Source organism: Macaca fascicularis, chromosome 6 (genome assembly GCF_037993035.2).
Source record: "Macaca fascicularis isolate 582-1 chromosome 6, T2T-MFA8v1.1".
NCBI lineage: Eukaryota > Metazoa > Chordata > Mammalia > Primates > Cercopithecidae > Macaca > Macaca fascicularis.
Genome location: NC_088380.1, coordinates 160641679 through 160668664, shown reverse-complemented (window position 1 = coordinate 160668664; position 26986 = coordinate 160641679). Strand labels below are relative to the sequence as shown.

General features: G+C 40.9%; 1 long non-coding RNA gene across 1 annotated transcript; it reads left to right on the top strand.

The window, feature by feature from the left end:
• The first annotated feature begins 1573 nt into the window (after positions 1 to 1573).
• LOC123573899 (uncharacterized) lies at positions 1574 to 13244 on the top strand. The gene is made up of 4 exons (XR_006698607.2): positions 1574 to 1655; positions 2199 to 2372; positions 4769 to 5014; positions 13073 to 13244. It is a non-coding gene; the product is annotated as an uncharacterized lncRNA (long non-coding RNA).
• Positions 13245 to 26986: the final 13742 nt, after the last annotated feature.

Sequence of the window (26986 nt, the reverse complement as noted above, 5' to 3'; positions counted from 1 at the left end):
TCTTAACTCTTAAATAAGATAATGTACAAAGATTGTGCTAAGTACATAGGAGGTACAGATGGAGTATCCTTACTTCAAAAATCTGAAATCTGAAATGCTCCAAAATTCAAAACTTATGGAATTCTGACATGATGCTCAAAGGAAATGTTCATGGGAGCATTTTCAGATTAGGGAGACTGGTAAGTATAATGTGAACATTCCAAAATAAAAAAAAAATCCAAAATTTGCAATGCTCCTGGTCTTAAGCATTTCAGACAAAATAAACTCAACTTGTACTAGGTTAGATTCCTTTGTCATTCCCATCTGTTTCTGTTTGAGCACTTGATTTTGTGAGTGGTTGGCTTGGATGGTCAGTTTAAGTTCCATTTCAGTTGTGTTTGTTGGACACAGGCCAGGGTTGGTGAGTAAGCTCAACTGTCATTTTTTCACCTAGATACACCAAAGAAAGTGTCTGTTCAATTTGTCGACAGCCTACATGCCTAGAATGCTTTGAAATAACAGTTATAAGCTACATCTTACATCGATGAGCTTTTCTTGTATTATTTGGTTTGGAGGTACAAATGTTCATTTAGGAGTTAGGAAGCTATTGCTGTAATGTAAGGGGTGGTGACTTCTGCATGACTGACAAGCTGTGTTTTGTCTAAGTTTTAGATTATATTCCCCGTGTAGTAGGCAGAATTCTAAAATGACCTCCCATGACCCTCACCCTTGTAAAATCTCCTTGCCTTGAATGTAGACAAAACTTGTGATTATCACAGGCTGTCACTCCCAGGGTTGTGTTATGGCATACAGCAAAAGGGATTGTGTAGCTGTTATAAAGGGTACTAACTGGTTGACTTTGAGTTAACCAAATGGGTGGGCCTCACCTAACTACATATCGGCCCTTTACATCTGAGTCTAGAGGTTAAAGACAGGAAAAGTGGGAGATTCAAAACATGAGGAGGACTCAATGTGAGAAGATTCTCCATTGCTGGCTTTTAGAGATGGAGGGGGCCACATGGTAAGGCTAGAGAGTGCCTCTAGGAGTTGAGAGTGAACCCTGGCTGATAGCCAGCATGAAACAGAGCCCTTAGTCCTATAACCCCAAGAAATGGAATTCTGCCTACAACCATGAGAGCTTGAAAGGGGATCCTTGAGCTGTAGAAAGGATGGCAGCTCAACACCTTAATTTCAGCCTTTTGGGATCAAAGAGCAGAGGGCTCAGCCATCTTATGCCTAGACTTCTGACCTACAGAAACTAGGAAAAAATAGTTTTACCATATTGTTTTAAGCCACTAAGTCTGTGGTGATTTGTTACACAACAATAGAAAACTAATTTGCCCAGTAATTCTTATTGTGAGATCTTAAGTCGAATTGTATTTTTTCTGTTGTTGTCAGTTTCCTTGCCTTTAAGTAACAGGATTTTCTAGTCTAGAACACTGGTACTCATAATAACTGTGTATTAAAATCACTTAGATTGTGAGGGGAAGCTTTAAATGTAGATTCCAGACCTTTCTCCTGATGTCCTGAATCAGACAATCTGGGAGCAAGGCTGGGGGTTGCACTGTTAACTGGTTTCCTAGGTGATTCTGATGTTTGTGGGGCTGGATCCCAATGGGCAGGACATCTGCCTATACCCTGGAATAAGAATATACAGTCTCTTCTAGCACTGACAGGTAGAGTTGGCAAGGAAGTCCTTTTTTTTTTTTTTTTTTTTTTTTTTTACAGTCAAGTATATTCAGTGCTCACTAGGTGTAAGGCATCGTGTGAGGGCTGTCTACCTTCTCTTGTTAAATCCTTGTAACGAACTATAATGACCTGTAAGGTAGGCACAATTATTAGCCAGTCTTCACTGTAGCTTGAGGAAACAGGGCCAAATTTACACAATGCATAAGGGGTAGAACTGGAATTTGAACACTGATCTTTGTCATTCCCAGTTGGGGGCTCTTAACCACTAAGTATATCCCGTGCTGTAAAATGGAGTGTCTGTTCGTTTCTGTACGTGTAGTGCTAAACACACTGTCTGGCACATGATAGATGAATAATAAACACATTTTGCTTATTAAATTCTCTGGAACTCCACCGCGACACCCAGTGCAGAGCAGTTTTTGTGACAATGGAGAGGGAGGAGGAGGCTGGCCAGGACCTTTTCTATGTTGGGGCTCCCTGCCCACTGCTGCCTCTCTGTGTCAATTCTGCCTCGTTTTCTTTCTCTACAGTTGTCTCTTTATGTAGAATGAGCTAACAGCAGCCACTCCCATCCTGTGGGATCCTGCTTCCCTTGCCATAGCTGATTAACCCAGGGTAAGACATTGGGAATTGGAAACTTGGGGTGGAAAGACCCTGATCGTGGTGGTCCCTGGAGCCAAATCCCATTCCACGGCAATGTTCTGGTAAGAAGGCCCACACAGCCTTCCCTGCTGCCCAGGCCCCTGGAGCCAGCCCACCTCCTTTCTTCTGGAACATTCCAGCACCTTTCCATTAAGTTCCCTTTGTAGCTTAAGAGGTTCTCTTTGTGCCAAAGAGCCTCTGCTAATGGAGGAGTAGAGACTTGCTGAGCTGAAGGGCATCTGAAATGTCATCTTCTTCTTTGTGTGGTCTGGCTGGGCATGGCAGGGCACTCTCTGCTTGATGTGACTCCTTCAGACCCTTCAGACTGGCCCAGTTTTCTTAACTCATTCATGCTCTTCCACCCTTCCACTACCTCTCCAAAATGGACTCAGCTTAGAGGATGCCATACAAGCCCCACCTCCTCTACGTGAAAGGCTTAAAAGAGCCGTACCATAAATATTTAAGATATCTTTCCTCCCTGCTTCATTCCCTGACATTTTCTCCACCTTTAATTTTCACTAGTTATAACACAAAGAAGTTCTAAAGGTAAGAAAAATCTATTTTCTGTATGAATTGTCGCAAATCCCAACTTAGTGGTGTCATAATAGCTAACATTTTTGTGCTAACTCTTAAAAGCCAGGTTTACTAATGTAAGTTAAGTGCTTCATGAAGTTAGATGTGCTTAATATAATTTTCTCAAAAAATTCATTGAGGTGTCATTACTATTATTCCTTGTTTCATAGATGAGGAAATTGAGAGGTTTAAAGGTTCTAAATGAATAAAAGTATATTCCAGAGCTGTCTGTGTCCAAACAGTGATAGCAAGATCAAATTGTAAAGCATCTCTATTTCGTTCTTCTGCCACCATCTCCATGCCATTTATTTTGGATACTGGGAAAATAGAAAGACCGTGCTGAACATTTCAGGGTAATGTGAGTGGTACAAGAAAGTTGGACACCAAAGGAGATCATGTAACTGGTGAGGGTGAAGAATTCAGGAAGACTTTCCTGAGAGGTATGGCAGATTTTCTAAAGAAGGCTGCAACAGTATTTTCCATCCCACATGTTTTTCTAGAATCTTAACACTCCTACATGAAGAGGTAGGGTCTGTGTCCCCTCCCCTTGAACTTGGGTGCATCTTTGTGACTGCCTGGACAGACAGAGTACAGAGGAAGGAACATAATGTGACTTCTGAGGCTAAATCATAAAAATGCCATGTTCTTTTATCTTATTGAGAAGCTCCCTCTTGCAACCCAGTCACCGTGCTGTTTAGAAGCCCAACCAACTCATTAAGAGGAACTGAAACCCATATCCTTGGCTGAGGTCCCAGCCAAGAGGTAGTACCATTTTTTTTTAAGCAGTGTAAGTGAGTGATCTTGAAACTAGATCCTCTAGTCTTCAGATGAGCTACCCCAGCTGATGCCATATATAGCAGAAGTAAGCCATTCCCCTAGGTCCTGCCTAAATTACGGATTCATGAGCAAAATAAATGATGGTTATTTTAGGCCATCAAGTTTGAGGTGCTTTATTAAACAGCAACAGATTAATGACACAAAAGAGGCTTTGAAAGATAAGCATCTTTCCAAACAAGGTTCAGAGGGCCATATGCTGCTTATTGACAGCTAGTAGTAGTAGTAATAAAAATAAATGTTATTATAATAATGATACCACTCTTAGTAACTGTAGTGGTAGTTAAGTTTCACTAAGTTCTTTTTTGTGCTATGCTCATGCTAAGTGGTTCATACTTTGTCTTATTTAATTCTAATAATGACTCTAGGTAGGTACTATTACCTTCATTTTACAGATGAGGAAACTGGGGCTTAGAGAATTTCACTTCTCTTTATAGACAGCCAGATTCTAACAAACTCACTTTTGTAGTATTCCCAGGCTCGAACATTTCCTTCCTGCTTGCCCAAACTACCAGATGATTCATTCTTTCATCCAGGCAGGGCTCATTTAGCCCTTTCATGGAAAGGAATGCTTTTAATCAGAGTCACAGTAAAGTGAGGATGACTGCAAGGTAGACAGATGTGTTTTTTCACCTGTCTATTTGCATTTTCAAGGTGGATATTTGCTAATCAATTTGAAAGCTCTTGTGTAGTGCATTTCTGTAGAGCTATCCGGAGGCAGAGGACCTCTTCCTAGCACTTGTCAAATGACTTTGTGCCTTAGACAAAGGCCAAAAATCCATCTGACATAGTCCTGGCAGCTCACACTTGTTCCTCTTTTGGCAGTTTGGAAAGTGGGCTGCTATATATCATCCCCTCTAATCTCTGCCCCAAACTGAATTGTGCTATCACCCTTATTTTACCTTTAAGGAACCCACAGCTCAGGCAAGTTCATAGCATGCCCAGGATCACACAGAAGAACCAAGACCAAATGTGGATCTTCTAACTTCAAAAGCTGAGTCCACTCTGCAACATGACATGCTATATCTCCCACACTATGTGAATGATTCAGGAAGGTGGATGATAAGAGACAGCAGCCAGCAGAAGGAAAGTAGTGATCCAAACACCTAAGAGGAATCCTAAACAGTGGAGAAAGGAGAGCAAACATTAAAAACTCGTGGATAGAAAAAAAAGAGGAAAAGAAAACCATTTGGAAGTGTTCATTGAGTTGATGCACTGGATAATTTAATAAGCTGTCTGTTCTGATCTGTCTTGCTTCCCTGCTCTTAGTAGGGTGCCATATGAAAGCTCCTACACGGTAATTATAATGGATGATCTTTCCCCCTGTCTGGGATCTTTATGGTGTGATTTGGATAGCTCAGCTGCTAAGCTGTTTTTCTTGGGAGGCAGAGTGTGGGGCATGTGTGAAAATATGTGTGAGAGCTTGTGTGTGTGTTGCGGGGGTAAGGGACAGTGGCTGGGATTGGCCCTTAGAATCTCTTTTCCATTGTGGCAACATTTTTTTCTGCTGCCTCTTGGGATCTTGGTGCCAGGGTAAGCTTCCTGCCTTCTACCTGATCACATCTTTCTCAGACTATATAGCCTCAGGACTCAAATTCCTGCCAAATGTCAATAAATTCATCAGATTAATGAATCCTTTCCTAGCTAATATGGTTCTCATTCAGTTAGTTAATCAACAAATAATTATTAAAAGCCTGGAAGTGCCAGGCACTGAGAATATCCATCCTCTCATGAACATGGGTTTTAGTGGAGGAGATTGTGGGAAGCAAGAAAACAAATAAGTATGAATTTCAGACACTAATAAGTGATAAGAATAATATGATGGCATGTGTTTTTGTTTGGGTGATCAGGGGACTAAGTGATGTCTAAGGGCCCTGAAATCCAATTTGGACCTAAATCTAATCTAACCTGTCTCTAATGTGATCTAAAGGAAGAAGAAAGAAAGGAAATCTTGTCAAAGAACTCACTTAGGAAAACTCTTTTCCAATTTGGCTTCCTGTGTATTGATGAGGCAGGCTGTCCTGTTACTTGGCATGCCAACTACCAACTATTTCTTGCTTTGACATCACAGGTCTCATTTCAGGATAATGGTGACAATGGTGATGACTGTTAATAAACACAATGTTTTAAATTCTATGGAGAATAAAAGAATTTAAAACATACAATTGGGAATTGCTCTCAAGAGATTTGCTTTGATCCTTTCAGATGGGGTGTGCTAACTGGAGATATCTTGAACAAGTTCCTATCTCTCTGGGCCTCAGTTTCCCCATCTGTAATATGACAGTATTGGGCTAGATTAGTGGTTCTCAAACTGTGGTCCCTGAACCATTAGTGGCAGCAGCACTTGAGCGCTTGCTAGACATGCAAATTCTCAGGCCCTACCCCAGATCCACTGAATCAGAAACTAAACCCTGGCAATCTGTGTTTTAAGGAGCCCTCCAGGTGAGTCTAATGCACGAAAAATCTAAACACCACTGAATAAGATGATCCCTGAGGCCTTCCCGACTGCCTGTTTTTGCTTCTCAGACTTGTTGGATGAAACTGGCCTGGAGTGGGATCCCCAGAGGGAGGGATGAGAAATGGAGGAAGGTGCCTTTCCTGGTGCTTCCCTCCCCTTTGAAAGTTTTAATGCCTCCTTCTTATCCCTGCTTTCTCTCAGTGTCCTCTAGTGATAGGAGCTTATTAAGATGGGGGATTTTCCACAGGCCTGTTTCAGAGGTCCTGGGGAGGGGTTTTAATCGCCAGACTTCACATTGAGGGTGTTAACATTTATTAAAGTCAGTTCCTCTGATTGCCTTTTAACAAGGCGGTGACTGTACATAGGAGATAACACTGGGCCCAGCCCTGTGGGGCCTCAGAGGCAGCTTACAATAATCAGGCCCAGGGAAAACAGAAAGGCAGCCTGGAATAGTGGTAGCAGAGACACAGCAGCAGCTCTCATGCTGTCTGTGCTGGGGTGGCTGGGCTGGCGGAGGGGTCCAGACTGTTGTGGGATCTGGGGTGGTTTCAGTCAACAAGGTGGGCCTGGGGAAGTAGAAGGGAAAGGCTAGCAAGGTCCTGTTCAGGAACAGAACCATTACAGAGATGGGGCAGAGAGGGCCAAAGCTCCGGCCTCTTTTGTAATGTAGATTTGGGTCTTATCACTTTCATAATTTTGTGAGGAGGGATAGAAGATGGACTATATGCTATTGGGTAGTGGAGGGTGGAAAATGGTTCCAAAGCCCTCGTTCTAGTTTGGATTTGTTGCAATTGCTCTTGGCTCCTGGCCCTTTCCTCTGTGGCCTCCTATTGGCTCACACACCACAAGGTTACTTTTTCTTTCTTTTTCTTTTTAAACATTTCAAAAGCTGTAAGGGTACAAGTGGTTTTTGGTTTCATGGATGAATTGTATGGTGGTGAAGCCTAAGATTTTAGTGCACCCATCCCCTAAGTAGTGTACCTTGTACCCACTATGCAGTTTTTATCCCTCACCCACTTTCCAAAACCCTGCTTCTGAGACTCCAATGTCCATTATACCACTCTGTTTGCCTTTGTGTACCCATAGCTTAGCTCTCACTTATAAGTAGGAACATGCGGTGTTTGTTTTTCCATTCCTGAGTTACTCACTTAGAATAATAGCCACTAGCTTCAGATTGCTGCAAAGGACATTATTTCATTCTTCTGTATGGCTGAATAGTATTTCATGGTGTGTATATACCACATTTTCTTTTTTAGTTCTTTCTGTTTTTTGAGACAAGGCCTTGCTCCAGGCTGGAGTGCAGTGGTGCAATCTCAGCTCACTGCAACCTCCGCCTCCTGGGCCCAAGGGATCCTCCCACCTCAGCCTCCCAAGTAGGTGGGACTACAGGTGCATGGCACCACATGCGGCTAATTTTTTTCTTCTTTGTATTTTTGGTAGAGATGAAGGTTTCACCATGTTGCCCAGGCTGGTCTTGAACTCCTGGGATCAAGCAATCTGCCCGCCTCAACCTCCCAAAGTGCTGGGATTGCAGGCGTGAGCCACCATGCCCAGCCCACATTTTCTTTATCCACTCATCAGTTGATGGGCACTTAGGCTGGTTCCATATCTTTGCAACCGTGAATTGTGCTGCAATAAACATATGTGTACTGGTGTCTTTTTGATATGATGACTTCTTTTCCTTTGGATAGATACCTGGTAGTGGAACTGCTGGATGGAATGTTAGATCTGCTTTTATTTCTTTGAGAAATCTCTGTACTGTTTTCCTGTTGTACTAATTTACATTCCCACCAGCAGTGTATAAGCATTCCATATTCACCACATCCATGTCTATGCCAACATCTATTGTTTTTTGCCTTTTTAATAATGGCCGTTCTGGCAGGAGTGAGGTGGTGTCTCATTGTGGTTTTAATTTGCATTTCCCTAATGATTAGTAATTTTGAGTATCTTTTCATACCTTTTTCGGCCATTTGTATATCTTGTTTTGAGAAATATCTATTCATATCAGTTGCCCACTTTTTAATGGAATGATTTGTTTTTTTCTTTACAGCAGCAATTTTCAAACTGCATTCTCCTGGTCTTAAGAACTCAGTTTCCACTTCATCAGATCAAAGATCCAAGGAGTTGAATGGCTCTCATTTCTCTGGGGTCTGTGAGGAGAGGAACGGCCTCTGTTCCTTCCTCCCCTTCACCTGGGGCATCTCTCATTTCATCTGGTTTTTGTCAGAGAAGTTTGAAAGTATTATCACCAATAAAAAAGAAAAAAAAAAAAAAACCATTGGAAAGCACCATGCTTGATTGCTTCTTTTTCTGTGATGAACTCTGCCTTCCTTCCCTGCTCCTACCTACCCTTTCTCTCCATTTCCCCACTTGGTGAAAGGCAGACCCAGCTCAGCAGTTGCCTCTTCTCTCTCTTCTTCGTCTTAGCATCCAGCTGTCACTACATGGTGCAGATTCTCCTCACCAGAGGCTCCAGAACCGGTCTCTTCTTTCCTTCCCCTCCCTTATGGTTATAGCTCAGGTCTTTGTTGCTTCTTGCCTGGACTTGCTCAGAACTGGTTGTTCTGTTTCTGGTCCTGCTCCCTCACATCCTTGTAGCCTGCACCCAGAGTGACCTTGCCAAATGTCACTCTGAGCAGGTTATTCCCTGCTCAATGCCTCATTTTTGCCCATCAAGCCAATCTCCTTGGTTCAGGGGTTTAGGCCCTCCACGAGCTGTGCTTTTCAGTCTTATCACTCTCTGCTCAGCCAAGCCAATCTCCTTCTGGTTTACTCAATACCTTTCAAGAGTCAGCTCAGGTGTCACTTTCTCTCTGGTTCCTGTCCCTGACTCCGTGAGCTGAGTAAATTATTTCATTTGATAGGCAGATTACCCTTAAGATTATAATTTTATAACTGTCTTCTCCACAAGCCTGTGAATTCCTCAAGGGTACAGTGAGCATGGACCATTCGTCTTTGTACCCGTGATATATAGCAGGTACATTATAAGGACTCTTTTGAATGCTGCAGGGCTGTTCAAAGGACTTCTTTGGTCCCTTCCCACCCTTGTTTTCAAAGTACAGTGGTATTTGCTTGGAGGTGAATGGTCAAAGTACAACTCAGGCTGCTGTGTTGGTGAAATGTAGTGAGCAGCTGGGTGGGCGCTGAAGGGCTGAGTCATCGTGTGACCCTTCTCCTTCATTGCCTTGGGCTGGTCATTTGGCTTCTCTGGAATTTGGTTTTTCTACCCATGTATTTGATAACTTGACAGCAGTGAGAAATTTCTGTCTCTTTGGCACACAAAGATTGAGATGCAGTAGCAAGTTCTACCAGTGCGTATCCCACTAATAATAATAAATACTTATCAAACTGTTGAGCATGTCCCAAGCACTGAGCAAAGGCTAAGCTCTACCCACTTTGTCTTATCTAATTCCTCTTACAACCCAAGGAAGTAGGTACAATTACCTCCAATTACTGAAGGCTCAGAAACACGTAAGCTACTTGTGCAAGGTCAGGAAGAGTAGGGATTCAAATCCAGGTGTTGAAGACTCCAAATGACTAACTAGTGGGCTGTCTGTCTCGTGGTCTGAGGAAGGTGAAATATGCCCTTACAATCATTGAAAGTGCTATACAGCCCCTGGCTAGGAGGGAACTATACCCAGCACTGCTTTCTACAGCATGCAAATACAGGTACCACATGTTCCCTTCCTGGGCTTCCTAGAACCTCATTATGGGGATGATGAAAATGATGGTGATGATGTAACTACAGTAAAAATATGCTCAGGAGATAGTCGCCACCACCCACAGGAACTGGCTCACCTCTGTCCTTACTTCATACCGCTCTTGTCCTTTATCACCCTTCTCTGGCCATATGCACCTACTTGCTGTTCCCTGTACACGCCAAGCTTGTTGCTGCCTCAGAGACTTTGCAGTTGCTATTCCCTCTGCATGAATGCCCTTCCACCTACTCTTCATGGCTTTTATCACTCGCTGCCCAGTTCTAACATCACATCCTCAGAAAGGTCTTTCCTGATTCCTTGTCTAAAATATTTCCCTCTCTTCTGCAATTTACATCCTGTCCCTTCCCTCTGTTAGTTTCTTTTATAGCAGTCTGCATACTTTGTAGTTATTTTCTTCACTTTTAAAAATATCCTTCCCCTCCTCCCTCAAACAGGAACCCAGAGGGCAGGAGCTTTATCTGTATTATGCACTGCAGTATTCTTACCCTGTGCCTGGCCCACGGTGATGATAAAAAAATTGCTGAGTGAATAACCAAATGAATGAAGGATGACTTATTCTCACTTTACTTTTCCTATTCTAGGCTGGACAACACTTGAACTCACCCAATAACCTTGGCCAATCTTCTTAACCTCTCTGGGCTTCTGTTTTCATGCCTCTAGAATAAAGGAGTTGAACTAGAACAGGGGTCAGCAGGTGTTTCCTAAAGGGCCAGAAAATAAATAATTTTAGGCTCTGAGGGCCACGCAGTCTCTGCTGCAATGACTGATCTCTGCTGTTCTAGTGTGAAAGCAGCCATAGACAATATGTCAATGAAAGAGCATGGCTGTGTTTTAATAAAACAAGAGGCCAGCCCGTGGGCCATAGTTTTTTGATCCCTGGACTAGACAGCCACTACAGACCATCCTCATTTGGACGTTTTAAATTCCCTATTGGCCATCTTGTAAGGAGCTCTCCTTGGCTTCAACTTCTTGGCCTTCATGATTAAAATCCCTCTTCTGGTGGCATGCATGTTGGGGACCCCTCAAAGGGGCAAAGCAATGTGGAAAGTAAACATAGACCCACCAAAGTTGTGTGGCACACCAAGACTGTAGGCGATGTTTGAAGGCTTTCCTGAGATGGTTAGAAGCACTTAGATTATAGAATTTGGTGACTACCTTTGGAAAGGATCCAGAAGTTTTCTTTCTCAAAATTTTTTCCTCCCCTTCCCTGGAGACTTGTCTAATCTCCTCAACCTTCACAGAACTCCTTGAGCTCTGAAACCCTGAGCACTCGGTCTGTGCGTGACACCTCATCTGCTCAGTTGCGTTGTCTTTCTTACCCACAAATGCGTGTCTTCTTTCCCCACTGAATTATAATCTCCTTGACAACAGAGAATTTTCTTCCTTTCTTTCTCTGAAATGGCATCTAATATTGTTCTGAGCATACAGAAGTGCTGAATAAACATCAATTGACATTCTAAGAGCCCCCTGCCCTCCTTTCCTGTTATGCGTTGCTCAGGAGGCTCATGCCCTTGTGAGGACAGAGCTTGATGATGACTTTTCCTTTTTTGGATTCTGTTCCTTGTGATGTGTGGGTTCTGCCACCTGTCTGCTGGTTACCAGATACTTATCAGTGATATTTATAGTCAGGCTCTTTGGCTGGCCATGATGGTCAATTGGATATCATCTGAGCCCACAGAAGTCAGAGGCAAGGCAATTGCGTGGGAGATGAAGATCAGATGGGACTTGAGAACTGCATGAGAAGTAAAAACATTCCAGATTTAAGATTCAGCTCTGCCACTAACTTGCTGAAGGACTTTAAGCAAACCACATAGCAAGTCACTTCAACAAGCCATAGTCTCCTTTTCTTTATTTAAATGGAGATTAAGTGAAATAATTTATATTAAGGTACTGGTAAAAAGTAAAGAATCATGCTCATATCATAATAATCATTAGTAATGAGCTGCCATCACCTCTCACCTCCCTACTGGTCTCCCCGCTCCCACCCTTGCCCATTGAGTCTGTTGTCTAAATGGCAGCCGGAGTTATCATATAAAGGTGAGTTGGATCTTAGATCTTGTCACTCCTCTGCGAAACCTCCAATGGCTCCCATCTCACTCACAGCCCAAGTCCTAATAATGGCCCCTTGGGCCCCACATGTCCTGGCCCCGTGTCCTCTGACCTCATTTCCTTCAAAACTCCATCCCAGCCACCTGCTCTTCTGTATTGTTCCCACTGCAGAGGCGTTGCTCTTGCTCTCCTTTTATCTAGAATGTTCTTTCCCTAGATATCAACACAGCTCACTGCATCATCTGTTTCAAGACATTACCCAAAGGTCACTTTTCTCAGTGAGGCCTTTCCTGGGCATCCTTCTTTAAAAATTGCTTCCTATCTCCCATTCCTGCTTAAATTTTCTCTGCAGTACTTGGTACCAGCTAACATAATATTTATATCACTTGTTTTGTTTTTATCTGCTCCTGTACCCTGTGAAAATTTCATGAGGGCAGAGAGTTTTATTGATGTACTTACTGCTATATTCCCAGTGTTAGCACAGGGCTTGACACATAGTCGGTGCTTAATAAATATTTGTCAAGCAAATAACAGAAGTTACCATTTCATTAGCTCAAAAAGGGGCCTGCTGGGGCACATCGGAACTGTGTGCATTCAGTTTAATACTTGGTTGATATGGATTCATCCATTTGCTACAGCTTGGTGCAACTAATGCTCACCTCTTTCCACCCGGTCTCTAGGAAGACAGCATATTGAAGTGACTAGGGGTTTGGGTGTGGCCATCAGACCTAGACTCACTAGCTGTGTGTGTTTCACAAATAACCTACCTCTCTGAACTTGGGTGTCTCGACTATAAAATGATAGCTTCTACCTTGTAAAGTTTTTATAAGGATTAAATGGAGAATTCTTAATTCATATAAAGTGTTTAGACAGGTCTTTAGCCCATGGTAAAGTTTTGGCTAACGGTAAGTATTTTTATGTTAATAGCAGTATAATAACATCATAAGCATCTTCCAAGAGTGCATAGGCACAAGCATAATTTTAATAACTACTATTTTTGTGTGAATTTGCTGAGTTGTCCCAAACATGTCTTTTGTGTTTAAATTTTATATCATCTGCTATTAAGACAGGCATGCCAATTTCCTTTTTTCTACTTCTTTCCATTCTCCCTATCTTTCCTTTACTCCAGGATGAATATTCATCCCATCTGCACCACTTACTGGCCATGTGTCTTGACTCCAGCCACTATACCACTAAAAGCCTCAGTTTCCTTATCTGCATAATGGGACTGAAAGTCTCAGCCTTTCCTACTTTGCAGAGACAATGAGTGGACAACTTGGGAAGATGGATGTAAACAGTAAACCTACAAATATCAGGTTTGCTCCTCATTTTTATTGCCTCTCCCCAGCAATGAGTGTTTTTGTATGCCCCGCCGAACCTCTCTATTCTTGCCCATCCTGAGGAATTAGCTGTAGCATGTGCACAATGGACACAGCTTGCTTTTTTGTCTCTGATTCCATGGGTGTATGATAGATGCCTCCCTGAAGCCAAGATAGAGTTCTTCTTTGGAGAACCATTTTTAAAAATGTTATATTGGAGATGACTTTCAGTTCAGCATGATAATTTAATTTTAATTATTGATGTGACTTGAACCTGGCATTTTGGATCTGTTTAGGCCTCTTGAAAGCTTGAAGATTTTTCAACATTGTGAGACCACTAATTTACTATCTATCCAGAGGTTTTCTGCATCAAGTAAACATACTGTAATTTCATTAATATAGTTCTCTGGAGAAATCAACTGTATCCTTGGTGCTGAACTGGGAAATTCATCAGGCAGGAGAGAGAATAGTGGTGAATGCAGGCCCTGAGATGGCAATTAGGAGCAGGGAATCAGATTCATTCCCTTTCTCCTTATCTCCTTTGTCTGTAGGTCTCTGCCGAGTTTAGGACTTCAGCCCTCTGCCCCCGCTAGGTTTATAATACTGTTATGGAAAAAACAAAATAAACCAAAATACCTCTTGGAAACCAGCTAGTTCAGGGATGGCAAATGGGTTTCTTTTCTGGTGCCAATAGACAGGTGGTGCTTGCCTGAAGCAAGTTGTTGAAGATTTCAAGTCCACATCCCCTTATTTAGCAATTTATTTTGTACTTACCATGCACCAGGAATTGTTCTAAGCCCCTTAACTTGTGTTAACTCATTTAATCCTAGTAACAATGTGATGAGGCATGCACGATGAATAATCCCTTCTCCACAGATGAGAAAACTGAACTATCTGGCCCCAAATCAGATACCTTGTAAAGGGTGGAGGTGGGATTCAAACCAGGCAGTCGGTTCCCTTAAGCTCCAGTAGCCTTGTGAAGCACTTGGCTCAGCTTCTGACAATAGTAAAACTTGATGAATCTGGGTTGGGCAGATGCTGCTGCTGCTACTGCTGCTATTACCACGTGCGGTTGCCATAGATAACCGTACATTTCCCAGAACAAGAGATGTTTAAAGAGACCCCTCTTTCTTTTTTGTGCCTGGCTACTCTATATTCATTGTTTAGTCCCAGCTTAAAGTATCTTTCAAGAGAGACTTTTCCTGACTCATTCCAGCCATCCTTCTGGTCCAAAATATTTCCCCCTGTTATCTCCATCACATCCCTGTTCTACCTTTTTACTTTCACTTCAATTTGTCCTTTTAGATATGTAACTGTGTGATCATTTGTTTAATGTCTATCTCTCTCACTTGTAAGATGAAGGGGCTGGTTGTGCACTTAAGTGGGATGATCTAACACAGTGTTTTTCAAACTATGGGTCATGGCCCATTAGTGGGTCTTGAAATCAATTCCACAGCTCTTGAGCACTGAAAAACAGGAAAAAAGAGCAGGTACTTTACACATTGAAAAAATGCATATCATATTGTGAAGCTTTTACTTAAAGAGATTCATCTATAGATGGTGCCTGTACACTCGGTTGGGTGTAAAATATATTTTGAACTGTGCACTACAGCCAAAGATTTTGAAACTCCTGGCCTAAAGTGAATAAGATGGGGAATTGGACCAGGTAACCGCTGAGGTCTCTCTCCCCTGAAGCTGGGATCTATAGGTCAGGCAAGGGCATTTGGAACCTAGGGCTAATTCCTCTCCATCTGATGCATTATATTTTTCAATGCTATTTGATTATGCCTGGCTGCTTTGGAGGCGATCTCTCTCTTGTTCAATTAAGCTCATGCTTGCTTTTCAGCCTGCTAAATGAAGCCTTTGATCACAATTGAGAATTCACTGTTTCCGTTGGTATTACAGCTCTAAATTTGCCCATTTCCAACAGCCGCTGATTCTAATTGAAATGGAAGGGCTGTGGGATTTTTTTCTTTGGGGTTTAATTGTGTTTGTCTCCTTATGTATTGCCAACTGCTGGTTCCTTTTTAAGAGGAAAAAGGGGCCGGGTTGGAGAACAGTGTGACAAATCTTTTCTGGGCTAAGGTGAGCAGTAGGTTACAGCCTTTAAGATCTAATGCCTTCAAGGCAGAGAATTGAACCAAAAAACAAACCAGCTTTTATTTCCTTTATTTAAGATTTATGTGCCTTAGTGGTAAATTAAGAACATTTCTGGGTACATTTAGGTGCCATCTTTGCTTTTGTCCCTACAATCTTGTTCCTCAAAGTGTGGTTCATGGACCAGCATATCAGCATTACCTTAGAACATGTTAGAATTGCAGAATCTCAGGCCCTGGCCCAGACCTGCAGCATTTGAATCTGCATTTTGACAAGTTTTTGTGTGATCTATGAACACATTTCATTTTGAGCCCTAGCTCTGGAGGCAGACCAGAGGCTGAGCCTCCTCCATGACTTTCTAGCTTTGTGACCCTGGCCAAGTCTCTTAACTCTAGGGGCTCAGTTTTCTAGTCTGTAAAATGGGATCACAGTGGCACTTGTTCTTGGAATGTATGAAAGAAGACAATGTGGCAGAGAAGTTATCACAGAGATTGGCATACCGTGTTTTGTTGTTATTGCTTTTTGCTGTTACTACTGCTGCCTTGAATTCTGATGTGTGCTCCTTTTTCCTGGCCTAGGTGTTAACCTTACCATCCATAGTTCACATACCAATGAATGCCTCTTTCAGAAGCAAAATTGTTGGGTTAAAATCTGATCTCCCTACAAGCAGGTTCAGGGCCTGGAGAGGCCCTATTTTTATCATTGTTTAAATGAATCATTCCAAGGCGAAGGGGAAAAATGTTTTCCCTAACTGGGAGGACTGTTTATCTGAAATGCATTCTCTAAAGACTGGAAATTTTAGCCTCTCTGAAATAGTGCCTGAAATGAAATGCATTTCTTGTCACCCTCTGCCTAGACTGTCTAGGCTTCTGCTCCACTGTGGCTCCCCTGCCCCAGTTAGGGATGTGCTACATTTCAATAGCCTAGTTTAGTCCAATCCTCTCAAGCAGATAGAATGAAGTGTTTTCAATTAGCAGAATCTCATTGCTGAGGGCACAAAGAGATAGTTCTCCTGGAGCAGATAAACTAATGAAACATACATTGTGTATTTACTGGAGGAGGAAGCTCCTCGGCAGGGGTTTAGTGTTCCCATGCTCGCTGGCCTGGGACTGCTCTAGCCATGAGCTCATTGTTTAAAGACACCTCGTCCAATCTCAAGATGCATAAATCCCTTCTGCAATAGCCCTGGTGGTGGCCATACAGCTTCTTCTGCACATCCTACGGGACTGACTCACTTACAAGGCAGCCCATATCTTGGTTGGACATCCCTGGTTGTTAGAAGTGTATAACTTCCTTTCTTATGTTGAGTACAACTTTGAGGGCTGATTACTGCTCCCTGTCATGTTTTCCTAAACTCTCACCATCACGGTCACCACTCTTTCTTCAATATCCTTTATCTTTTCCATTTCCACCCTTCCCTTCCCTGTCTCCCATCCAAGTATTAAAAGGCATTAAATGAGAGTGGCATTCATCCCTTCACTCATTCATTGGTTCATGCATTACTCATTTAACAAATGTTTAAGTGTCCGCTATTGGCCAGATATTCTTCAAAACACTGGGAATCGAGTGACAGACCAGGTTCTTGCTCTCATGGAACTTTTTCTAGTGGAGCAGAGAGATGCCAAACAAATAAACTAACAAGATAATTACAGGTTGGCTAGTACTTTGATACAAATAAACACAGAGAAATGATCATGATCATGTGTTTGTGTGGGTGCATGTGTATATGGCGTATGCATCCATGCATGTATGTAAGGTAGGGAGGAAGAGAGAGAGATGGGGATTGGTTGATTTTTCTTTAGATGGAGTGGTCAGGAGAAGCTTCTGAGGTGATTGTTTAGAAGCATAAGCCTAAAAGAGAAGGCAGGATGCCATGCCAAGGACTGGGGAAAGAGCATTCTCAGTAAAGGAAACAGGAAGTACAAAGAGATTCGAATAAGAGAACTAGGTGTGTGGAATAGACGGTAAGAGCCCAGGGAGGGTGGTACATACGGAACAAGGGAGGGAAAGGTGCAAGATGCTAACAAAGAAGGAGGCAGGGCTAGTTCGGAAAGGACTTGTAAGCTAAGGAAAGGAGTTTGGATTCTATTTTGGCTGCTGTAGGAAGTCACTAGAGGATTCTCAGGGGTTGAGGGGCATGATTTAAGTTTTAAGAAGAGCAGTCTGGCTATGTGCAGAGAATGCATTGCAGGGTGGAAAGGCAATAGTGAGAAGACCATTGAGGAGGTAGCACAGTACTTGGGTTAAAGAGCCAAGATAATGAATTTCTTTTTCTTTTTCTTTTTTTTTTTGAGGTGGAGTCGTGCTCTGTCACCCACGCTGGAGTGCAGTGGCTAGATCTCGGTTCACTGCAACCTCCACCTCCTGGGTTCAAGTGATTCTCCTGCCTCAGCCTCCCGAGTTGCTGGGATTACAGGTGCGTACCACCACATCAGCTAATTTTTGTATTTTTAGTAGAGACAGGGTTTCACTATGTTGATCAGGCCAGTCTGGAACTCCTGACCTCGTTATCCACCCACCTCAGCATCCCAAAGTGCTGGGATTACAGGCGTGAGCCACTGCACTGGGCTGAGGATGAATTTCAGTTATGTGTTTGGAGGCAGAAACATCAGGACTTAGTAATAAATTGTGTATTGTGGGTGTAAAAAAACATGTCCTTTATCCTTGAGGCTCGAAGGAATATCTGTGTGTAGGAAAAGAGAGGAGGAGTTAGCTGCATTTGAAAACCAATGACAGTGGGAGCACCCTATTTCTGAAAGCGATTTCATTTTTCACCTGAAGGTGCTTAAAGACATAGCTACTGTAGGGATAAACAAAATATTTCAGAATAAGTCTTAGTGATCTAGTACTACCTTTTTAATGAACAGATTAGTCAATAGGGAATAGACAAAACTAAAGTTGCAAAGCAAATTACTGGCAAAGCCAAGACTAGAATCAAGTTCTGATATCCAGGCAAATGCCCTTTCCACTCACTACCCCACACTAAATGAGGGTTCTTGGGCCAGAGTGTTAAAAGGTCATGAAAATAAGATGGGTACCAAGAAGATCCTAGGCATATTGATCATTTGATAGGAAAGGAATTGAGTAATGATAAAATAATTTTTATTTATTTTTCCTTTTTTTTTTTTTTGAAAGCCTTCAGTAGCTTCCATTGTATACTATAATCAAGTTTTACAGTGGTGGGAATGATCTCTGTATATTCACCATCTGGTACAGCGCATGGCATGTATTAGGTCCTCAGTAAATGCTTGCTGAATGAGTGAACAAATGTTTCAGCATTAGGGGGCTTATTCATAGGTAATTTTTAAATAGTCTTTTCTGCTGACTAAATGCTTATCTCATTTTGGGCTGGAATTATGTCAAGACTCTTCAGACCAGGGATTGGATAGTCCTGCTCCATTCTAAACTGATTGGGTAACACTTGGATACTAATATTCTTTAGGTCACATGTTGGATCTAAGGAATATTGGAAATGCTATGGCCAGGGAACTTGGAATAATATCAAACATTGTTAAAGGAACAGGGTATATTAAACTTGGAGTAGAGTCAAGACAATTGATATGCAAAGGGATGGCTTGTTAAAATGGTCTGATATTTTGGCCTTGACTTACTTTTGGCTTCCCAGAGAGTAGAATGAGGACCAGGGTCTCCAATTTTCAGGAAGAAGGAAAGATTTTTGTTCAGGGTAAGGGTGAATAAAAAATCATAGCCATCTGAATATGAAATATGTTTCCTAGAGTGAGGTAAAGGATTAGTGAGCTGGTTGACATGGGATGCACTCTTGCCAAGAATGTTGTAAAAGGGGTCCCTAATTTTATGGAGGCTGAGGTAGATATTTTCAGGTCACTTTCCAACCTGAGATTCTAAGGCATTTCTAGAAAGTTAGTATGCATGTGTCCATTCATTCCCTACTCTGGTGAGTATACACTGGTGAATAAAACACACCTAGTCTCTGTACATTTGAATTTATAATCCAGTATGGTAGATTAGATTGTTCATTTCCCCCACCATAATTCTAGAATCCTCTTGATCATCAGCCTCCTAAATGGCCAAACCCAGTGCCAAACAGAAAGCCAGAAAACCCCAGTTAGAACTGTCATAGTAGAAAGTATAGTAAGATATAACTTTTGTTTTCCCAAGTGAGCTTAATTGTTTAAAAGCCAGCTGGCTCTCAGGGTCCTGATGCTACCTTTTTATTTCCCTACAAGCAAAGTTCTTCTCTGCCCTGTTCCTTCTCTGCATGTCTCAGCCAAGAGCAGGCTCTGTCTCCAAGTAGCTTTCAGTGACAATTATAGTGGATGTGGCTTCAAGCACCAACTTTGCTGGAGCCAGGGAAACTGGTGGTACCGTGTCATCCATATTGTTTTTCAGAGTAGTAACAATGAGACTGTGAAAGCTTCTCTGGCTAGGCTTTCTTTCCTGGTGCTGTACCCCAGGCTGGGGGTACACTCGAAGAAGACAGCCAAGTCTCATTAGATATAAGGAAGTAGGGGCCCAGGACGCACTAGTTCCTCCTGAGCTTCGTGTGGTTACCATAATGCTTCGCTCTCTTTTTCTCTTTTTGAGGTGGAGTTGTGCTCCGTCACCCATGCTGGAGTGTAGTGGCTTCATTCAGAATCTGTCCTCTTGGAAAGGAGCTGCTAGTGGGACAACTGCATCTAGGGAGAGAATAGGTTAATGATGCATCTGTCTACCCCATTAATCTTCACTCTTTTTTTTTGAGTTGCTTTCCTGTTTAGACAGATATTCTTTTTTTTTTTTCAGCTTCTCTTGATCTGGTTCAATTTACTCCTTAAGTAGTACCCATCAATAAACGGGGCTTGAGTTGCAGGCTGAGATTCTTTCAATCCTTTCTAGGTAATTCTCATCATGTCCATGAAATGATAGGTGATCCCTCATTGGAGCTCACTAACTCTGAACCCTGAAAATATATTTATCTAACTTACTGTCTGTCCAGAGCTCCAAGCTTCAGGTTTTCTCTCTTCTGTCCTTTGGGAGGCTCTAAATGGCCTTTCATCAGGGGTGCCCATTCAATAATTGCATTTGTCTCTGACCAGGAGTGTTTAGGCTTCACAGATAACAAAGAGTGAGAAGGCTTTGAAGTGTTTATTTTGACAGTAGCACATAAAGCAAGGTAATGTGTACAATGACATTTATTATTCCACAAACATTTGTTGGTTGCCATGGTAGCATAGAGGCAGGCAGGCAGGTTCTGGAGTCAGAACAGTTTAAATTTCAGCTTCATCATTTTCCACATATGTAAATTTGGATAAGGCGCTAGCCACTCTAAGCTTTAGCAACCTAACCTGAATAGTACCTACCTCAAAGAGAATTAAGTGAGATAATATATATTCAGTGGTTGGTATATAGTAAGCATGCAATACTTGTTAGGTATAATAAGCGATAGATACTAGGAATATAGGTAGCTAATAGGTATAATAAGCGATAGATACTAGGAATATAGGTAGCTAATTGTCATAAATCTGGAATAACTGAGTTGGAGCAAGGGTTAAAGGAAATGAAACCTCTGGCACAAATTGAGCACAGTGCTCCTAATTATAAATCTCTTTTCTCTAAATATTTGCTTGTTTATCTTTGTGCTGCCCTGGGTCTTTTCATAGCTATTGAGCCCCATCTGTTCTCATTTATATTCAGCTGCTATTTGGAATATAAGTGTTAATTATCTCTTTAACACCTCACTGCTACTAATTCTGAGTACTCTGTATTCTTGGTTCCTTTGGTTTGCCATCTGCCCAGGTCCCATACTACTTGTCTTCATGATCTCTTCTGTTGTTTTAGTGGTTCTTGACTCTCTTTTAAAAGGAATACATTTAAAATAACCTCCTCCAACTATTATCTTTAAATATATTTTATGATTATAAAAGTAATTATTATCAAAAAGTTGTAAAAATACATGGAAAATAACCCTGTTTTATAACCCTTTGACCTAGATAAAACAAGGATTTATATGTTAAATATCTTTTCTTCCAGTATTTTTCCCTATATATGTGTTTAAAGCTTAGTATTACACCGTGTAGCAGATGAGAATTTGTAACTACAAGTGATGAAATAATCAACTCAAACTAGGATTAAAATGAAGAAAGAGATTAGCTTACATTACTGAAAATCCAGAAGTAGCATAGAATTTAGGATTCCCTTAACCCAGTGGCTCTGCCTCCATTTTGTGTCTCTCAGCTCTGTTGTCTTCTCCTCCATCAGTTTCTGCTTTAATTTATAAGGCAACATGGCTTCAGCAATCCCAGGCATCACATCTGTACACAAAGGAGGCCAGGAGAAGAAGGGTTGTTTCTTCCTATTGACTCCCTTAAGCATGGAAAAACCTTTCCCAGAAGTTCCCAGCAAATTGTCATTCATGTCTCTTTGGCCCCTGTTGAGTAATGTGCTCATTCCCGAACCAAGCTGTAAGAGATTGGTTTACCAAGATGGCCTAGATCCATGGTTCTTAAATTTGACCACACATCAGCATCCTTTTGAAGCCTTTTGAAGCCTTGTTAAAACATGGATTTTTGGGCTCCACCTCCAGTGTTTCTGGTTTAGTAGATCAAGATGGTGCCCAAGAATTTGTATTTGTAACAAGCTTCCAGGTGGTGCTAATGTTGCTGGTCCAGAGGCCACACTTTGAGAACCACACCGGCTTAGAGAAATTAGAGCACTTTTGGAGATGAGTTCAATCTCTCCAAATATTTTGTGGCCATATAAAACAGAAAGAATGAACTGAATGGTGGGGAGAAAATCAAAGTGTCTATTACATCCTTGACTATTTCTGCCTTATCATAAAACATGCTTTAAATGTATGGGTTTTATTGGTAAAATAAACCATGGTTCTTTTATATAAGGGATTATATTATTTAACCAGTCTTCTGTTATTGGACTTGGATAATTTTAGTATTTTGCTATTATATATTACATGGTAAGAAATGTCAATGCCCACAATCATTTGTGTGCTTCTCTGATTATTATCCCCAAGTACATTCCTAGATGTAGAACTGCTCTTCTGGCTATTCTTATCTCACTGACTCAGGGCTCTTTTTTCAAGGGAATACATGTTTCATAACCCCCCACCCCACCCTCTGCTTTCTTAAAGAGCCAGACCTTTATATCTTCTCTACATTGACAAAATCAGTTCACAGAACAGAACCGGCTGAGGTCAGGATGAGGCGGAGATAAGGGAGACTCAGGAAGTAGAAAGAGCAGCACAAGGCCAGACCCGTGAGAGTGCAGGGCTTGCTCAAGGAGCTGGAAATCTGCATGAGGATCCGTGGAGTAGTGAAAGGTGAACTTGGAAGGGATACTTGGGACAATCTGAACCAGAATCTTTCTTTCTGGGTTGTGTTTTCTAAACTTCAGTCATTTGCTTTATAGCAATTAGAATTTTTGTCATATCTGTTTCACTTGTATTATTACAATAGTTTTTTAGTCAAGTCTATTACGTTAACTAATTTTTAAGAGAAACTTTGTATCACTAGTGTTAATATTAAACTGTTATCAGTTACCACACATAGAAAAATAACATATTTGTGATAATTTTATTAAAATTTTAACTCAATATTGTTGCACAAGTTCTGAACTGGTAACCTGTTGTCTCTTTGTTACGGGGAAGATGTACATGTATTAAGAGGTGTTAAAAATGAACCATCTCCAAATATGGACTGTTTTCTTGATACCATTAGAAAGATTAAAGAAAGAATTGCAAAGAAAATAACTTTATTTAGTATAAAATTTTGCACTCCGTAAAATCACCAGCATTCCACTCTCAGGACACGAACTAGGTGAATATGTCTCAAACTTCAGAACTCCCTAAAGAGCTTATTAAAAAGATCCACTATGGATTTAGGACATCTGGGGCTGGTGGTGGAAGGCAGGCCTAGGGATCTGCATTTTACCAAGTCTTCAGGCCATTCTCATGTTTACCTTCGTTTAAAGATGCACATACATTGTAGAAAACTACTAAGCTATTCTCCTCTCATTTTTAGAAAGCATTTTATTTAAAAATAACTAAACTTGTAGAAAAGGGGCAAAAATAATACAAAGTCTTTCTGCTATACCCTTTATCTGACTGATTGTTAGGATATTCTCATTCACTTTATCATCCTCTCTCTCTCTCTGCATGCTCTGTCACCTCTCACTGTATTGTCTGTTTTTCTTTCTCCATATAAATAATATGTATGTAAAAATACACATATGTAAAAAATAGCTATGTATTTTCCCCTGAACTATTTGATAATAAGTTAAATACACCATGCGCTTTTATTTCTATACTTCATTGTGTATTTCCTAAGAATACAGATATTCTCTTGTATAACTACAGAACAGTAATTAACTTCAGGACATTTAATATTGATGTGATGTTTGTCTCTCTATAGTCTCTATTCCAATTTTGTCAACTGACAACAACTATAAATCAATACAGTAATAATGCCCCATATAATGGTTTTGGCCTCCAGTGTAGAATCCAGTCTTTGGTCACATGTTTTATTTAATTGTTACATATACTTAGTCTTTAACCTGGAACAGTTCCTAAGCCTTTCTTTATTTTACAATACTGACGACTTTGAAGAATGGATTCCTTTGCCTCTGTAACAGAATACTCATTATTTTGGGTTTGCCTGATATTTCCTCACATAGAGCCTCATAGAACCAGGCTATGCATTCCCAGATGGAATACTCTGTAAGTGATTTTGTGTCCGTCTCAGGGCATCACATCTAGAGGCACACACATTCATCTGCCACAATCTGGTGATTTTAATTTTGATCGCCTGGTCAAGGTGTTGTCTGACTTCTCTGCTGTATAGCTGGATTTTTTTCCCCTTGCAACCAACAGATAATCTGGGGGAGAAGAAGCTTTAGAGCTAAGCAAACATTCTGCTCTTCACTATAAAGCAAAGATCAGCAATGTGGAAAAATGGACTGAACTGAAGGGAAAAGGTGGCAGAAAAGTCAGCTAAGAGCCTATTGCTGTAAACCAGATAGTCTGGGAGCATCTGAGCAGAAGAGCCGCTGAAACCATGTGAGTGGATGTGGTTGCCCAGACAATCCTGGGTCTCAGTCATCATTTCCATAGATTATTTGATCTATTATTGTAAATGAAAATTTTGTGTATTTTGCAGTTATTGAACTAGTGCAAATAGTGTTCTACATATACTAATCATGTTAATTTTTTTATACTAAAGGAAATAAACAGATATGTAAGTTAATTATGACAGTCATATTATTTACTTATCTTTATTGATTTTTTTTGTCAACTAATTTTTTATCAGGTACCAAGAAAAATGTGCTAAAGTTTCCTGCTATGATGATGCATTTTTCTCTTTTCTTTCTGTTTTGTCAGCTTTTGCTTTATCGCTTTTGAAGGTATATTTTATGCATACTTTACAACAATCCTTTTATGCCCTTATATGCAGAGAGTATGTTTTGTGAACAGTATATAAGTATATTTTGCTTCTTCATACAGTCTGACAGTCAATATCTTATAATTGAGGTATTTGTTCAATTTACATTTAATTACTGAGATTGTTGTGTTTAATTATATCTTGCTATTTAATTTCTATTTGATTTGTTTTTATGTTTATTTTTGGTCAAATAATTATTTCTGTTATATTTATTCTATTCTATTCACTTTTTAATTAGATATTGTTTTATTATGTTTTTAGTGGTCTCCCTAGAAATTACATTACATATCCTGGATGTATTACAGATTCTTTTAGAATGGTATTTTTCCACTTTCCAAGTGATGCAAGAACCTTACAACAGTTTAACTCAATTTACCCTTCTCACTTTTTGTGCTATTCTTGTTATATATATATATTTTTTAAGCTCACAAAATGACTCACTAATCCTCTGTTCTTCCTTTTGTAACTTCTATTAAATACATATTTCAAATTCTTAGTATCATTTATACTATTTTAAGTTTTAAAATTTTTATTTGACATTATTTAATAGAGTCCAGGTCTTTGCCAAATATCTGTATTTTTATTTACTATTTTGAACATATTAACCATAGTTCCTTTAAGGTTTCTGTCTGATACCTTTACTACCTAATCATCTGTGGATCTGTTTCTACTAATCCTTTTCTCTTGATTTTGAGTCATTTGGTCCTATTTCTAATTTCTTTTAATTTTAAAATATTTAATTGTCAAATAAAGATTTGTTCCTTTTAAAATCATCCCTGTTAATTTTTTCTTTTTTTCCCACAATGGATAAAAGTTGTAGAAGTTCTAGATAAAGTTATCTTTCTCCAAAGAGTCTGAATTTCTCCTAGCAAGCACATAGAGTATGGGTGAATCATCTTGATCTTGTCATAGTCTTTCCTATGATTGACCTGTTTGAGTTGCCCTTACTCTTAGAGGGTGGTTGTTATTATTCCCTAACAGCCCTTAAGTTACCTCAGGATTTTTTGCAAAGACCTGTCCATCTTGATGGGGCTTGAACTCCAATCTTCATCTTTTCAGTACCATATGATGGCTGAAATATTTGCTCATAGTTTTTGGCTTCCAGTTGATTTGATTTTTTTTTTTCTACTGCTTGGCTTGAAGTCCCAATCGCATAATACAGTTTACGATGTGATCCATAATTTAAGAGGAATATGGTCCCAGTGCCCAGACTCTATTGTCTCTGGGATTTCACCCTCAGATCCCAGCTGCTTTGTCAGTCCTGAGTTCTGGCTTTTACCTATTCAGCCCAGTAAGTTTGCCATTTTCTTCTCAGGCTCTATTCACCTGCACTATAAACTGGAAAATACTGTCAGGGAAAAAAGCCAAGATGAATAGCCCCTGCTATGGTTTGAATGTGTCCCCTCCAAAATTCATGTCGAAACAGTCCCCATTGTGGTGGTATTAAGAGTTGAAGCCTGAAGGAGGTGATTAGGCCATGAGGGCTCTTCCCTGATAAATAGATTATTGCTGTATAAAAGGGCTGGAGGGAACGAATTTAGGCCTTTTTACTCTTCTGCTCTTCTGCCATGTGAGGACAGTGTTTGTCTCCTTTGTGCCCTCTGCTCCTTGTGAGGACACAGCATTCCTCCGCTTTGGAGGATGCAGCAACAAGACACCATCTTGAAAGCAGACAGCAAGACCGGGTGTGGTGGCTCATGCCTGTAATCCCAGCACTTTGGGAGGCCGAGGTGGGTGGATTACTTGAGGTCAGGAGCTCAAGACCAGCCTGACCAACATGGTGAAAGCTCGTCTCTACTAAAAATACAAAAATGAGCTGGGTGCGGTGGCTCACACCTATAATCCCAGCACTTTGGGAGGCCGAGGCGGGCGGATCACTTGAGGTTGGGAGCTCGAGACCAGCCTGGCTAACATGGTGAAACTCTGTTTCTACTAAAAATACAAAAATTAACTGGGTGTGGTGGCTCACACCTATAATTCCAGCTACTTAAGAGGCTGAGGCAGGAGAGTTGCTTGAACCCAGGAGGCGGAGGTTGCAGTGAGCTGAGATTGGGCCACTGGACTCCAGCCTGGGTGTTGGAGTAAGACTCTGTCTCAAAACAAAACAAAACAAAACAAAGCAAGGCAGACAGCAGCCCTCATCAGACATCAATCCCATTGGTTCCTTGATCTCAGATTTCTCAGCCTCCAGAATCATGAGAAATTAATTTCTATTAT